Source organism: Neopelma chrysocephalum, unplaced genomic scaffold (assembly GCF_003984885.1).
Source record: "Neopelma chrysocephalum unplaced genomic scaffold, ASM398488v2 Primary Assembly neopelma1_44, whole genome shotgun sequence".
NCBI lineage: Eukaryota > Metazoa > Chordata > Aves > Passeriformes > Pipridae > Neopelma > Neopelma chrysocephalum.
The window spans coordinates 22,841,689-22,858,372 of record NW_020897703.1 but is presented as its reverse complement, the minus strand read 5'-3'; the positions used below and the strand labels follow the sequence as shown (position 1 = coordinate 22,858,372).

At 43.2% G+C, this 16,684-nt stretch overlaps 1 protein-coding gene across 1 annotated transcript in view; it reads right to left on the bottom strand.

Moving 5' to 3' along the window:
• GLI2 (GLI family zinc finger 2) overlaps nucleotides 1–16,434 on the bottom strand; it is a 193,143-nt gene extending 176,709 nt beyond the window's left edge. The window contains exon 1 of the mRNA XM_027678946.1: nucleotides 16,354–16,434. The gene's annotated coding sequence lies outside the window, so the exon portion shown is untranslated. The remainder of the gene's footprint in view (nucleotides 1–16,353) is intronic.
• Nucleotides 16,435–16,684: the final 250 nt, after the last annotated feature.

Sequence of the window (16,684 nt, the reverse complement as noted above, 5' to 3'; positions counted from 1 at the left end):
AAGAGCCACACACAAGCATGAGGATTCAGAGGAAGCCAACACACAAACTGCCAGCAACCCTGAACCCTTATAAAGTGCAGGAGCTTGGAGTTTGGCTTGACTTGATGACTTTGACAGGTATCAGGAGAGAAGTTTATTGCAGATGATCTCAAGCAGAATTGCCACTGTCAGTCATCAGTTTGCCATGAGCTGTCTTTAGAAAACAAAGACTTTTATGTGTTAAAAAAACCATATCAAGTGTCTCAAAAGTTTATGAAAACTGAAATAATCAAAAATATCACAGTTGGCAATATAACTAACATAACACTGGGAATAGTTCCCTTGCTATCTTATGTGCTGGAGCTGCTATCAATTCCTACGCAAACTGCAGGTCACACTGACTTCCAGAAGACTCAAATCCCAGTCAGCACTCGTTTATCTTATAACAAAAAGGATAGCTGCTCTACTCTTCCATAATGGCCTAAAGAGTTATGATGTATTCTGGATTAAGTCCTTCTAAAACACCTAAACAGAAGTTTTTTTCCCCACAAAACTCATTACTAAGTTAAGAAGTAATTCAGTCATGTAAATTTAACTTAAGCTAGTAAATCTAATAACATCTTTCTAAAAGCAATAAAATGTTCAGACCTTAATCCTTTTAATTCACTGTTTATCCCCTTGGCACCTACACTATTTCTATTCTAGTCACTTTTGCTGTAATAAAAAGTTAATAAAAGCACACAAGTTGTCAGACGAGTTGCAGAACTAATGAAGACTGGTTTCCTACGGGTTTGGTGCCTTACATCCCTTCTTTCCCCAACAGTATTTACCCCAGCTGCCACCAGGTTGTCTGGGCATCTGTCTCTTTGTGACTCCTTCATGTCCCTTAACTACACATGAGCCAAGAGGCAGCACATGCTGTGGCTGGCTGCGAGCTAAAAGTGGTTTTGCACTAGCCCACAGGTCTAGCAGCGGAGAGCTAATAACTTCACATGCCAGCCTTCTCTTTTATTGGGGCACTGCCTCTTCTGTTAAAGATAATGAATTTAAGGCCAAGATCTCCCTTAAAAAAGCAGACTGCAAAAGGTCTATGAACTTCCTACATAGTAATGCAATAGTTCTTCTAAGATAATCCACGCAGGCATTGCTACCAACCAGAACTGTAACACATACATGTCCCACAAATCCCCCAAAAGTAAGGTGATCTTTGCAGACCACAAGAAGGGCTCTCTCAGATAAGGAAAAGGCAGGGAAAGCATTGCTTTCTCAGAAGCCCCATGGGAAATAAGCAAACTTACAACCAGTTCTTTCATAAATGAAGGGGATCAGGTTCAGGTAGCTTCTCATGTGCTACCATGACAATGTTACAAAGGAGAGGTCTGTCCCAGCAACGCAAGTCCCAAACCTGGTGGCCGGTCTTTGCGAACGAAGATTTTGGGAAAGGTCTTTTTACCTTTCCAGCCTGCGCAATGGATTTTTTTAGGTGAGACACAGCATGCGCTGAACTGAGCCCACCCTTTAATCCTAAGGTTCATCTGCCGGGGCCAAGCGAGCTTGGACAATGGCAGTGAGGTCCTCAGGACGTAGGTTTGTTTAGAGTGACCTTCTCATAGATGGATGGCCTCACAGGGCTAACGAGCTCCATCTGCCCGGGGGACTGGGATTCGAACCTGGGTCGCAGCGGTGAGAGTCCTGCATGCTAACCACTAGGCCGGTGGACCTTTCCAGTTTATAGCAGATACCTCAAAGGGCCCCTGCATACTTGTATGCTGACAAAGCACAGTACATGTGTGTTACTGGCTGTCTATGGACGGCTGCAGGGTAAGTTGCTGTTCTGTTCTAATGCAAGCTCTGGACGGTTTCAAGGCATAGCTCCATGTCTATGTCCATGTCTATGTTTATATATATATAAATTTATATATATAAATACCAGTATTTCCAAGGAACTAAGCCATGAGTCCTGAGGGAGCTGGCGGATGAAGTGGCTAAGCCACTGTCTATCATATTTGTGAAGTTGTGGCAGTCTGATGAAGTTCCCACTGACTGGAAAAGGGAAAACATAACCCCCATTTTTAAAAAGGAAGATCCAGGCAACTACAGGCCAGTTAGTTTCATCTCTGTTTCTGGCAAGATCTTGCAGCAGATCCTCCTGAAAAACAGGCTAAGGCATATGGAAACTCAGGAGTGATTGGTGACAGCCAACATGGCTTCACCAAGGACAAATCAACCCTGACAAATTTGGTGTTCTCCTACAATGGGGTTACAGCACTGATGGGTAAGAAAGGAGCGACTGACACCATCTACCTGGACATGTGCAGAGCATTTGACACTGTCCTGCACAACATCTTTGTCCCTAAATTTGAGAGACAGATTTGACAGATGGACCACTCAGGTGATAAGGAATTGGCTGGATGGTCACACTCAAAGAGTTGCATTCAACAGCTCCATGCCCAAGTGGAATCCAATGATGACTGGCATTCCTCTGGGGCTGGCACTGGCATCAGCACTGTTTAACATCTTTGTTGGCAACATGGCCAGAGGCATTGAGTGCATCTTCAGCAAGTTTTCCAACAACACCAAGCTGTGTGGTGCGGTCAACATGCTGGAGGGAAGGGATGCCATCCAGAGGGACCTTGACAGGCTTGAGGGATGGGCCTATGTGAACCTCATAAAGTTTAACAAGGCCAACAATAAGATCCTGAACCTCAGTCATGGCAATCCCAAGCACAGGCTGGACAGAGAATGGACTGAAATGAATGGATTCGCCTCAGCCCTGAGGAGGAACACTTGGAGGTGTTGGTTCATGAGAAGCTCAACATGACCTGGCAATTTTTGTTTGCAGCCCAGAAAATCAACCACATTGGAACAAAAGAAGCGTGACCAGCAGGTTGAGGGAGGTGATTCTCCCCCTCTACTCCAATATCTTTCTACCTCAATTCCATATGATCCCCCCACCCCACTGCAGCCTAATCCACCCCTGTTCTCCAGCAGTCTCCCCTCTGATACCCCTGGTGGGAGATGAGCATCTTCTTCCTCTCCATAGACACAAGGTATACACTTCAACTGGTCAGGACACAGGAGTCACTCTCCCTTAGGCTGGTGGGCCCAGCACGGGCACTTACATGTCCCAGCCATATTTCTGCCAGTACAATACAACTGGTTGCTGAGCCCAGTTTGAGCACTGCAGTTCCCCAGTAAACATGAGGAACTGGTGAGGAAGGAGGGCCCAGGCACAGCAGGAGTTGTCTAACCTATCTGTCAGAGACACAGCCTGGTGGAAACCCTGCACTTGCATGGTTTTTATCTGAACACAGAACATCTCATCGTTCAAGCATCACACTCATAATTACACGTAAATGAGAAATAAAAACTTTCTATTATTGTTTTCATAGAAAACCAGTAAATCTTTCATTTTTACTGGAGGGAGAACTACAAGGCCAACACTCAAGACGCAGGCTGTGATTCAGCATTTCAACATGGATTCAAATCTAAGCTTTTGAGTAGGGTAAGTATGCAGACTCATTCAGTTGTCAGTATGGTTGCAAACTGGGACATCAGATGGCACACCCAGCACCTAAGGTCCCAGGCTGGTGGAAACACCACCTACAATTACAAGGTGCAGCTGGATGCAGGCATTGCATAAATCCCGCTCATGGCAGTGTTTAAAAAAAAAAAAAAAAAGGAAAACTAGAAAGAATACAAATGAAATATGATGAATTTTCAGCAGAGGTCTAGCTAGCACGCATAGGTGTGATGCACATATGATCCCTCACACCAGCTGCTCTGCTCTTCCCAGCCCTCACCATCTACCCTTTATCCAAATGTAACTCCCTAGCAGTTTCTTGCTTATCAGAGATGTGGTCCGAAGTTCTACCACTAGACCAACTCAGCGCTCTTCTCTGCAGAAACCCAAGCACCAGGCTTTCCCAAGTAGCCTTTTTTTTTTGTGCAGTGAACTTAATAGAGATGTTGAGCAAAAGTGCTGGCTGCTTCCCACCCCTGCTGAAATCAGGAGCAGACCTCCTGCAGAAGGCAGCCCCGGGAAGCAGATCTAATGCGAAGCAGCCTTCGCCATTCACGAGAGCTGCAGCGCTGGGCTGCTGTTGCCACCTCTTCTGCCACATTCATCCTGGCACCGTAGATCAGGAGGAGGAGTGACATCCCGTGGCCACGCTGCCAGAGTGACACACAGTACCTGACAGGTGGCTGGACCCTGACCTCCCATCTGTAGGCAAGTTGGCCGTAAGTGGAAAAGCTCCATTGCTGCAGGTTGGGGGCACAGGCAGGGTGGAGGGGGACAGTTCAAAGGAACGTTTTACAGGCAAATGTCCTGGGAGCCGCTCTCATCACTGGACGAACCCAAGAGATCTGGATTAATTTGCCTGTTTGTTTTCAGTTTACTTCTAGTGACCTCGCAGTAAACCGCTTAACCTTGTAGGCAATAAAGTGAGATGCCAGCATTTTCAGCTCATACTATTCACACTATGCTCTAATCTAGTTTGCATGTCCAGTCCTGTCATTAGCTGGAGGAAACATTAATCCAAGACAGTAGAAAAGAAAGAGTAAAAAATTGTTTCTGGAAATGCACTGATTCCAATGGTAAGCTGTGGTGGTTCGTTATCTAGACCCACAGCCAAGTTAAACTGAAACATATTATATTTCACGAAAAAAAAAAAGTTTTAACCATATGTTTAGTCATTTGTGAGCTCTTGATCCTAACGCACAACATAAGCTGCAATATCAGTGTCAAAAGTGCCTGATTTAAAGCATAAGAGGCAGAGTTACATGAAGTCAAATTAAAATCACTTCTGTACAGTTGTGGGCAGAGACCCTCAGGTGGAGTGACAGGTACAGGGGAACACATCCTGGGGTCTGCACCGGATGGGGGGAAGAAGAAAATTTATTTCATTAGAAGTTTTTCTGTGAGATTGGCTAAGGAGAAGATGATATAGCTGTGGGGGAAGACTGAGACAGCTAAAGAATAACACATGGTATGCTTTCAAAACATACAGCAACATGTGACATTCGTCTGCAAGTCTGGCGCTGAGGAGCCTGTGGTCTGGCAGCAGGGAGAATTTCTGCTTTTTATTTCTTAAATCATCGCAGGCATTTGAACTAAACCCCCCACCTAACAGTCTGAGGGGAAGAACATAAAATCAGATTTTACGTACTGTACTTTCAGTCAGCCATTTTCTCAGCGGATTTTTATTCTCCAACTCAATTCCCACATCATTAAAGTGATGCTGTCTCTTTAAAACACAACGTGGTGCCGTGCCAAAGCCTGCAATAAGAATCACTGGCACCAAAACAGTCAAAGCACAGAGCTTAATTCTCTACTTAATAAGACAATTAAAGAAGAGTATTTGGATACAGCAGTCTGCAAGTACCAACACAGAGCACTGATGTCTCCAAAGGCATGTTGATCTGAAGGCTTTATCAGAAAGCATCTGTCACAACCAGATGCCATCAACACCTGAGAAAAGTGGGAAATAAAGTGGGTTAATGTGGCTGTGATACACACAGAGGTTTGCACTGCCCAAGTTCCTATTTGTGAGCATTTGAGAGGGTGCAGGATAAAGTGCCCTGATGTAAAAACACTTGTACATTAAAATAAACTAAAATATATGTACACTCTGTTAAAAATACAGTCTTGTAGAAATTACCCAAATTACTATGGAATTAAAAGTGCTGCGTATTTTGTGTCTTCACTGCCATAATCATAGAAAGGCTTATAGGAAGGCTGTTTTTAAATACCGTGCTTTAACAGATGCTTTAATATACATGGATGAATTGAGGTACACAGACTAACACAGGCACCAATGATTGCTCATATGGAGTCTCTTGACCATATCTGCCTCTAAGTTTCCAATCAAGTAATTCTCAGATGTCATCTTGCAGGCTTCATCCTGCAGAGCTGAACCAAAGCTGGAGAAAAAGATAACAGCAGCGATATAAGAACTAATTAGTCACTTGATTAGCTGGCAAGAAGACAAGGTCTTGCAGTTCTGTGACCTAAAAATGCCACCGATGACCTTAAAACTCCATCTCAAGGGTATCTGGAAATCTGTAACCTCCAGGGAGAGAGAGAAACGGGTGATGCCTAAATTCCATTAGCTCACATGAGATGTTGAAATAGCGCAGACGTTAAACTGAGGATAGGTGTGACATTTGAAGCAATCAGGCAGCAAAAGAGCACCTGCAGCACTGCACTTTGTTTGAACTGCTACACCAAGGACTCCCGGTCCAGCCTACATGGGAGGTTCGTGGGGCAAGTGGTTTAGCACACCCAGAAGGCACGCCAGGAGCACACACCTCATCCTAGCAACTAACAACACATGGCAAGAGAGGGGGAAAAAAAACAAATCAGCAAAAAAACCCCTCAACTGCTCTCCTTCCTAACAGCCGAGCTAACATGCAGCCAGCCCCAGGTGGCAGCACCTAGGTTGTGTCACGCCTGGAGAAAAGGATGTCTGAAGAAAGAAGAGTCACTTTGAAGAGGACATCCTGAGTGGTTGCTTTCTTCACTTCCACCAGAGGTTCCTACACTTCGCTGAAGATCTGATTGTGGTGAACCCCATGAATGCACTGGTTATTTCAATGCAGTGACAGGAGGAGGGAACAGAGTGATACCAGGAGGTTGCCTTAGACTGCAGAGTTGCCTCTTCAACAGCAAAGGAGGAATACACCAAGATGACCAGGGTTAGGGGTCCCAAATTGTTTTGTGCTCCTTTCCTTCAGCCTGAAAGCTGGAGCACATTGTCATCTGACTGCACCCAATGCACTAGAAGTTTCCAGCCTAATCTGAGGCAGAGCCTCCCTGGCAAGCCACAGATGGTGCAGAGGAACCCAAGGTGACCTAAAATGGGCCAGCCCAGAATGGGCAGCAGAGAGCAACACCACCTCACAGTCAGTGAGTTCCCCTCTACCAAGTAAGCCCTGCTCATTTCCCACCTTCAACAGCTTGGATGGAGTCTGGCTCCGGGGTGTCTCTCTACCCTGAGAAGAGATAAAAGGAAACAAAAGCCTTGGCAAAGATCCTGCCATCTGCACCTTGGAAATGCCCTCTGGAAAGCAGAAAAGGAGGATCCCTCATCCTGCACACTCCTGGGGGAATGGTGCAACCTCCAGCAGCTGCCAGCACTGCCCTGTTTCATCCCCATCCCCTTGACACAGATCCAGACCTGGCTTTCACCGCCCACTTCCCCCTGTTTGCTTTGTCCCAGAGAGATGAACTCACCTGCAGCACCAGTCAATTTCTCAGAAGAAGTCTAAAGCATAGTTTAAATTTTAGCAAGCCCTACCAGAGGCCTTGGAATAAAATGCAGAAGTAAGAACATTTTCTCAAATAGAAAATGGAGATTATGCTGTAGCAGGGTCTGTAATTAGGTGCTTTGCTGAGATAATGCAACCCCAATATGTACAATGTTTTCCCTTTAGTTCCCTTTTCTCTAAAGAAAATGGGGAAAAGACCCCAACAACACACACAATAAATCAAAGATGAAAAAATTAGCCATGGACATGGTTCAGTAACATAAGTACTATGCTTGGCCCCACATTCCCTTATAGTTCTCAGAAGCAAAGAGCAAAGTTACGAATACAGTTACTGCAGTTTACAAAGAAACTTAAGATTTCCAGATCTGACTTACTGTAATTGAAATAAAACCTCAAAATGCCGAAATTCTCCACAAAAGGAATTCTAAAACAATCACTTGGAGTCCACTGGAAAAATCAATTGTATTGCTACTGTATTTCCTACAATGGAATTATACTTTAAAATTCTAAACAGAAACTTTTTTCAACTAAAAGCCTGTAAAACAATGAATTGTTAACACTCTCAGAAAAATCCTCTGGCTACTTTTTTTACAAAAATGACCTGATTTAGTAAAAGATTTTAGTGTTGATGACGCTAGATATTGGAATATGACTCCATCAACGAATCCTAGTCAGGAAATACCAAAGCTGAGGTTGCCAAAGCAACATAATTAACTTGATCACGGTACATACAGTATGTGCCACTTCCCAAGTGGCCCTTTAACACCCAGCTAAATCCTTGGCTTGAATGGTGCATCCGAATGAATTTCTCTCCTCTGAGTTCCTCAAGAACACAGAGCAAAAGAAGTTGTCGGAATTACTAAAAGCCAAGTACCACTCTGCTCCCTGGCCAGTGGTCCCCTGGGATTGAAGAGGTCAAGGACCAATTCTTGAGCCTACTCCCACAACTAATGGCTGTAGCAATCACAGAAACACATGGTGAAAATACATTTTGGAAAGATTCACTTTTAATTCACTAAGTTACCTAATTTAAGAGCTTTGATTCTTGTGTGGCATTATCAGTAAAATTCTTACTATCTGGACAGGCGGTGTTGGTGCTAACTAAACCTTGACCCTGGGGCCACAAACTTCAAAACCGGAATATGCTGTCACTAAACATGTACAATGTATCAAAAATAAGATTCTGTCTGTTCATTTGGGGACGAAGGAAAAGAAAAAAGAGAGAAACGTAAGAAACAGAAAAAAAATTGAGTGATGGGCTTTCAGCCTGTCATCAGACCACAGTGACCTCAATTTTTGAGAAATAAAATCAAAATCTATTCTTATCTGCAGAGATTCAAGATGTATTTACGTGTCAAACTTTCTCCCCTTTGTCCTTAGCCTTTGGGAAGCACACTAAAAATTATATCAAAGCCTGAAAACCCAGCGATCACATTCGCATTCACCTTTGACCCAGGATGTCTATAGCTCTCACCAGCTCTTCAGCTTATCCTCACCATACGGCAAAGGTGGCAAGTCTGGGAGCACTTCGTAGCAAACTGCTCAGGATGAAATTAAGAACACTTTGCATAGCAAAATTGTGCTACCCTGCTCAAATTCAAAAGGCCAAAAAACTTTGCTTCGGCAGTTTTCTGCTTCTTTGTGTCCATAAAGGATGTTTTACCACCATCTTCCTCTCCTTACACACAAATATTTGATTATTCTCTTTGAAATGTCTCTGTAACATCTACAGGCATAGGATGCTGAATGCAAACACTGATTGATTCTTTTTTAGCCATCAAATGTGCTTACACAGCAACTACACACAGCAAATGCACACAAATCTCACATTTCATGTTTTAAAATATGAACATGCTGTGGTGGTGGTTTTTTTTTTTACTCAAACATAATGAATGAGCTTAAATATTAGAACTTGAAATTATTAAGTAAATCATGGCACCTGTAAAGCTTCTATTTGCATAACATTAATTCATGATGGCATGTAAAACAAATTCATCACTCTCGCTATATTGTAGTCTGATTTATGTTGGAATTGGAAAAAATAAAAATCTTGAACACAAAATTATGTTGACAAGATGTACGTGCTCTTCGAAGCCCAAGATTTTTTTTCCGAAGCATCAAAACAACTAAATTATGGGAAAGAGGGCTGGGAGAAAGCATCTTTAAAAATGAATAACATACTAGCATCACACATACACACTCTCCAGTTATTAATGTCAAGCATGGTGAAGATACTCTAGAAAATCATTACCATTCATAGCTACTAACAGCCATTAAATTTCAATCAATTCAACTTAACACAAGTGTACTTCAACAGCCCTTACAGTTCCTTATAGAGGTGGCTCAGAAAGTCCTGTCTGACTTATTGCATTGTCTACTGCACAAAGAGGCATTGCTGAGGATTGCTCTGAAAAGGAGCGATCTTGGTGTTGGGAACTGATGCTCTTTTAACACTGCTGCAATCAACAGACCTTGCTCTTAAAGACAGTGTGATAAAAGGACTCTAATAGAGCTCCACAGGTCAGCACGGAGGAGAGCAATATACTGATTCTAGCCAGGGATGCCACTTTCCAAGCTGAAAAAAAAAAAAAATGGTGGGATGTTTTCAAGGAGTTTTCAACGAATTTTAGCAACAGAATCAAACTGCTTAACACAGTGTGAGACAATTTCCAGTTGAACCACTTGCTTGAAGAGAATATAATCACTAAACACACAGGACATTTAAACAAAAAAAGGATTTAACTTCCAAAGATGGATATTTAAAGCTCCCAATAATGAATATAAGCCACAGCACTGTGATATTACAGCATCTCCTACTCATCTGAATTGCATTTGTTACACTGGAAATTTTTCCACTGCTACTGCAGGAATTAAGCTGTGCAGCTGATCATCCCTTGCAGATCCTGGGAAGGATCCCTTGCAGGACCTGGTGGTCCTCTGTTGGGGGGTACTTGCCACCTCACGGCAGGGGTGAGGGACCCACAGGGGTCCATCTCTGAGGGGCTGGACCCACACTGGCTTCCACCGTGCAGCAGAGCATCCCAGAGAAGGAATCTTCCTCTGGAGAGATTTCCTTAGTTTCATCTGAAGAAAGTATCTACACTAAAATCCCACATTTCACAGGGGATGGAAAACTTTCATTACCTTTTTTTCTCCCCCAAACAGAAGCCCAGATTCTCCCAGCAGGGTTGATTGTGCTGGGCACAAAGTCCTTTCTCTAGTTTACAGACAGTTTAAGATTGCAGGTGTGTACTGCTACAGAACAGAGAGTCACTCCACGCACAGAAAAACAGATGCAGTCACAGATGTGCCATTACTGTAGCTGAAATTACAAGCTCAAGTACAGATTCCCTTTTGCAGCTTTTAGCTCACCCCCTAAAAGTATCAGCATTGATGCTACTATTCATTAGGAAAGTATTTGGGACTATTCTACAGAACTCTATGGTTTTCCTTCCCCTGGGATTTATACCTTAGCATTTAACATAGGGTAACAGCGAAGTTCTTTAGAATCAAGAAATACCCAAGAAATCTCTCAGGCAGATATACACTTCATTTTAACTCATTTTCCTACACTTACAAGCTGCACTAAATGAAATGAAATTAATGTTAAAAGGGGCGTTTATTGAAAAATCTTCTAGTGACAGGTTCAGAAAGTGCCAGAGTTCAAGTAAATCGTTCCATGGAAAATGTTAGCAAAGCTTAATCATACTGGAAGCCAAATTTAATTACAGCTTTTTAAGTCCATCTGGGAAAAAAGAAGAGACTTAAATATGTCACCTGAGATGATCTAGATACTGAAACTATTTGTAAGTTAACAAAAGCATTTGCATCACAAAGCGCTCTGGGGCAGCACTACGGCAAAGCAGATGTGTAATGAACAAGGATCACAGCACCAAAACAATCAGGACTGTAAATAACTACTACTAATCTGCAATCATTTAAATTTGGGTTTAATTGCTAGGCAGCAAATACATTTCATTCTTGAAGAGGTAAATGCTCTGCGGAATACACACTTAAAGGTATTTAGTGACAGAAGCATCACAGTCAAGAATCTGAATGTCAGGAGGACAGAGAAGAGCCAAGCAGCAGAGCTGGGGCTGCCATGAGTTCACAACATTAAACAAACTTTTCTCTGGAAGAGAATTAATAATGCAGCCATCCCCACTGTACGTACTGTAACTGCTGCAGAAGTGACACAATGAGGCACATGGGAGGCAAGAGGGTAGTGACTATAGAACAAAATTCAATCTAGTGGCTAATGAATAAAAAGTTCCTTTTATTTCTCAGTTGTTTTTGGTTCATTAAATTTTCCACAGATTTGCAGAGAAGAAAACGTGATCAATAAACCTTGACAAAAGTGAACATGTGAAAAAGGCGAGAGAAAGGCACAGGAAGATAAAAGTGATATCCCGATCACAGATTTCAGAGGCAGATGACCAGAGCTCTGGGCTGCTGAATAATCTGAATAGACCATCATTTCTTTACAGCCTTTTACTTTCTTTTCCCTGACTGTTGGAACTCTTCATTCAATACAATAGTAAATGCACTAAAACTTTTTTTCTTATGCTAATGGTCGAAATCGGGCGCTCACAGTTAAAACACACTTCCCACCAACTTGTTTTCTTTAAAAAAAAAAAAATTAACCTATTCAAGTTAAACTAAAATGTCAAAGACAGCTTAAGGCTTACTCTCACCATTCCTTAAAATTAATGGTTTTCTCCCCAGTAGATACAAAAAGAAAAGACTTGAATAAGGATAAAGCTGCTAGACTCTTTTCATATGAAAAAGAACACTTAGAAAGTAAAAAGAAATACATCCAGTACAAAGATCCTGGTACCTACAATTCTAATTTGTATTGTTTCCTCTTAGAATATTTATAATTGCAGAAAGGTGACAGCCAATCGCAAATAATTGTGAAACGATGAGAAAAGATTCACCACTGACTAATGTATTTGGGCACTCATGCCCATGACAGTATCAGAAACGCTTCCACTCATTACAATGGGAGCTCAAGGGAGCCTATTTTCAATTTTTTTCTAATTTGGGTGTCCACTTCCAGGCACCAAGGCCTCTTTTTTCTGTGGTACTCAATATTCACAAATCCCAAACAATTTTCACAGCTCTGAACTTCTGAATTAAAGGACAACTTTCCTGCTCCCTTCATGCAACACATTTCAGCTTTAGTGTATTTGGGTTTATTTTGTTTACAAGAAGTTAAAGGGTATGGGGTGTGGTTTTACAGTAGTGAAGCATGAATGAAGCAAAGTTCTGTGGCCTCTTCTGGACTACACACATCTAAGATGTACTCACTCCCAACTGGAACTGGTCTGTAGAAAATTAGATCTGATTACCCAGTATTTCCACTCCACTCACTTGTTCACAAGGGAAACCTGCAATTTTGCCTCTTGAACTATCAAGTTTACCATGAAAGATCCAATGGGAATTACTTCTACATCAAACACCAGTTAGTCTCTAGATGGTGCACATATATGGCATCTGCTGTAAACACAGGTCAAGAATTGGGCATATTGCATGTATACACACAAATGTATGTACATATGCATAGATATGCACAGGTAATCATGTATTGCCTACATGCTAACACAACATCTTCTTGCCATCACTCATACTAGGATTCATTCTTTGTTATTTTTATTTAGTGTTGTTTTAATTAATTCCCAAATACCTCCTGTTGTTTTGGTTTTCTTTAAAAGGGTCCTGGCAACAGAGCTGAAGCAAACCCTAAATACCACTTAATGCTTTGTGGCAAGTTGTCCAAATGTGCTACTGTTTAAAACATTTACCTAGGTATAGAAGGGGGTTGTGCAGCTCTCGAACAATGCCCTGGAATCTTTCCCATCAGTAAGAAAGCGGACAAAAAGCAGAGACCGCTTAACCTCAATGCCTTAGGAGCAAGTGAGAAGTGCAAATATCGCATTTCTATAAAGCCCTGGAAGCTTCATAGAAACAGAGTGGCAACTAATTAGTTTGATGCTATAGTCACATCTAATGTTCCTAAGTAGCTTCTTTGAAAAAACTCACTGCCTTGAAATCCTTGGCCAGATTATTAAGTGGAGGCTTTGTGATGGGGCAATAGATAGGTGTTTGCTGCACAAATACATACAGATTTTGGTGACTGCTTACTGAATCCACTGCCTTCACTAATCTGCACTGGAAACTTCACTATGAACAGAGCACTTCTCAGAGTACAAAAGCATGAAGTATCTGTGTACCTTTCAGACTACAGGGCAAACAACTGGCTTACAGTAGGTCACCGAAAACAGGGCGAGGCAGTTAACCAAGTGTCCTCCGTACTGAGAAGCAGAAAATGAGGATAATGCAATGGCTATTAGGTCAGATGCTCTACCATATCCTTAAATAAAAAAGATGGGGCCAGAGGACTGGAAAACTCACTAGAAAAATTTAAACTCTCTTGATAGTAATAAAGTATCAGGATCATGAAAAACGTATTTTCAAGTCATTCAGTGCTGTAGCGATCACATAACCCTTTCCATATACAGCTGATCACATAGTCCCAGAGCCTGTACAGTTTCTATACAACTGTGCCACTGAAAGGGAAGTTGTGGTATAAACCCGTAAGATCATCAGAATCACAGAAAGCATAGTCAAAAATGGTTCTTTGACATAAAAGTTTAAACTGGTTTTCAAAACAATGACAAAAAATCCTGGTAATTATATACAAGCAGCCAAAAGGCTGTCTTTTCTAAATGTGACTTCAGTGTTCAGTGTGACATTTGGGAATGCAGGTTGCTATGCATTGGATATCTGAGGTCAAGTTCTGCTCTCTTTTATCCAAGTATAACCTGGAGCAGCTTCAGTGAAATGATGCTAGATTTATACTGACATATGCATCTAGTTCAAATTCTTCTATGGCTCTAATTTTTCTTTAATTGAATGACCTAACACAAATAGTATTTGTCCGTCTGTATACATCCTCTTTGACACACTGAAAAAAAGAAAAAAAGAAAAGACATTGAAAGGAAGTTGGAAACAGTCCTCGATATCTGTTTTCCTTTGAAGAACAGCAGTTGCATTTCTGGGCACTTCAAAGTCACATACTTTAAGCAATAACAACATTCAAGATCAAGTGAATCTTACCTCACCTTGCTTTTAAGATCAGCTCTTTCACAAACACACACCAGAGAGTGGAGATACACATACTCATAGATTAACAAGTTCATCTTCAGTGAATCAGGCACTTTTCAGTGCTACAGATAGGTCACGCTTTCAATCAAATGACAAATTTCCAAGAGTTGTTTACAGTGGAAAAGCCATAATGAATTTCATTCACTTCTTAAAAGTTGTCAGTTTTGCAATAACATTCAATATGACATTTTCATTGCAATTCAAAGTTTGACAGGTGTCAACATTTCCTCAAGTTCCAGCCAAAATACAAATTACCATATCCGCCCATCAGAAAAGTTGAACCAAACCAATTCACCAACTGTAGTTCCTGTATGCAGCAATTCTGTATTTCAAATAGCCCAGAAACATAAATAATTGTTTAATTATTTAGCAGGGTCCTCTTTTCCAGGTGAATGTAGTTTCTTTTCTAGTGAAGTATATTAGGTTTAGAATAAAAAACAAAAAAATCAACCAAACAAACAAAAAAAAAACCCTCCCTCCCAAAAAAACCCTCGAAAACTCCAAAGCTTTTCTTAAAGCAAGGCAGCTAGAACAAACAGATCAAATCAGCGGGTCTTGTAACAAATCAGTCTATTCCACTTCTGTGTATTTTGAATTTCATGGCTTATTTGCTTTACTTTTTTGGCATCAACTCCACAGTGCAATGCCAATACAATATTTGTTTAAATGCCGTTTTATGCACATGCTAGTCAAATGCTTACTTTCAAACTCTTGTACACCCCAAGAGCCTCAGTTGAAAAAAGAAAAAAAAAATTTAAAAAAGAAAGAGTGAAGGGGATTGGCAGGGGGTGGGCAACTTTTTACAACTAGTCCCTCTACCTGTGGCTGTAAAAATATAAGCACGATGCGCCAATAAAATGCTAATTTCTATACGCACAAAGTTTTCCAGCACCTGAAGCAGTATGAGAAGCGAGGGTTCTGCTCTAGGCAGACACAAGTTTCGCTGGCTCAGCCAGCGGTGTTACTCCCCCCCCCCCAGGACATTTGCCCACCCGGGACATGCACCGGGAGGCCGAGCCCGGTGCCCTCCCGTGTCCCGGGCCCGCGCAGGGGACATCGCTGCGCGCACCGCACCCGCGACGGAGCCGAAGCCCCGGCCCGGGAAGTTTTGAAGCCCAGGTTAACTAAATGAATAAATAAATAAATAGCCCGTAAACATCGGAAAAGCCGGCAGCAGGACCACTGATAAATCATCCTAAACCCTCGCGCGGGAAAAGTCAGGTTTCCCAGGAAATGATGGCAATCACTTGAGGCAGAAAAGGCATCTAGATGAGCCCATCTCCCTCCCCTCCTCCCTGATTGTTTTAAAGCCACCGAGTCCAGAGGAAAAACTCTCAACTCTCTAAGTCCTTAATAGGATTGGAGTCCGGGTCTCTCCAAGCCGCTCCTCATCACACAGGGATCAAGTTGCAGCAAGGAATTTTTTAAATTCCTCAGCAAATATACTTGTCGAAAGATTGCCCCTCCCGGGGGGGAATGACAAGAAGGAGAGAGGGTAACTTAATTTTTCTTTTTTTAAAAATAAGGCAAACTCACTGCTGGCTTTGGGGAGCCCTGCTGTCCTCCGGGACCCAGAGCAAGGCGGTCCCGGCAGCGGCCCGCGGCTGGGACTGTCACCGCAGCCCCCGGGAAAAACAATGGCCATGGAGGCACAGTCCCAGAAGGTCTGGACGGGGAAGGGGGGGCGCACACCGGACACACGCGTGGCCGCGTCCTCCCCGTTCACCTGCGAGGTAGGGGGGGGAATACACGGGACGGGCCCCCCCTCGGGCACCCTCTGCGAGGAAAGACTCTCACCAAATTTGTAGCCCCCCTCACCGCTCCCCCACCGCCAACCCCCTCCCGCGCAGGGCAGCTCCGCCAAAAGCGGTAGAAGAGAGGAAAAAAAAAAGAATAAAAAGCACAATGAAAAGACACAATAAGCATCAACTTTACCCGAAAAGCGGAGCAGCAAGTTTTCAGCAGGCGAGCGGTTGCCGCGGAGCAGCGCTGCTCCTCCGGACCCCCATCATAAACTTGGGGGAGGGGGGCGTGGGAGGGACCTTCCCTCCGTCCTTCCCTTTTGTGCCTCTCCCCCCCCGTGCTCCGCTCTGCTCCTCGCCAAAAGCTGCCGCGGATGCCGGCGGCGGCGCGGCGTTTTCCCCGCTGCTGCCGCGGAGAAGCTCCGCGGAGGCGGGCGGGGAGGGAGGGCCGGGGAGGGCCGGAGGCGGCGTGGAGAGGTGCGGGGCGCTGCGGGGCGGCTCCTGCAGCCCATCAGCCCGGGCCG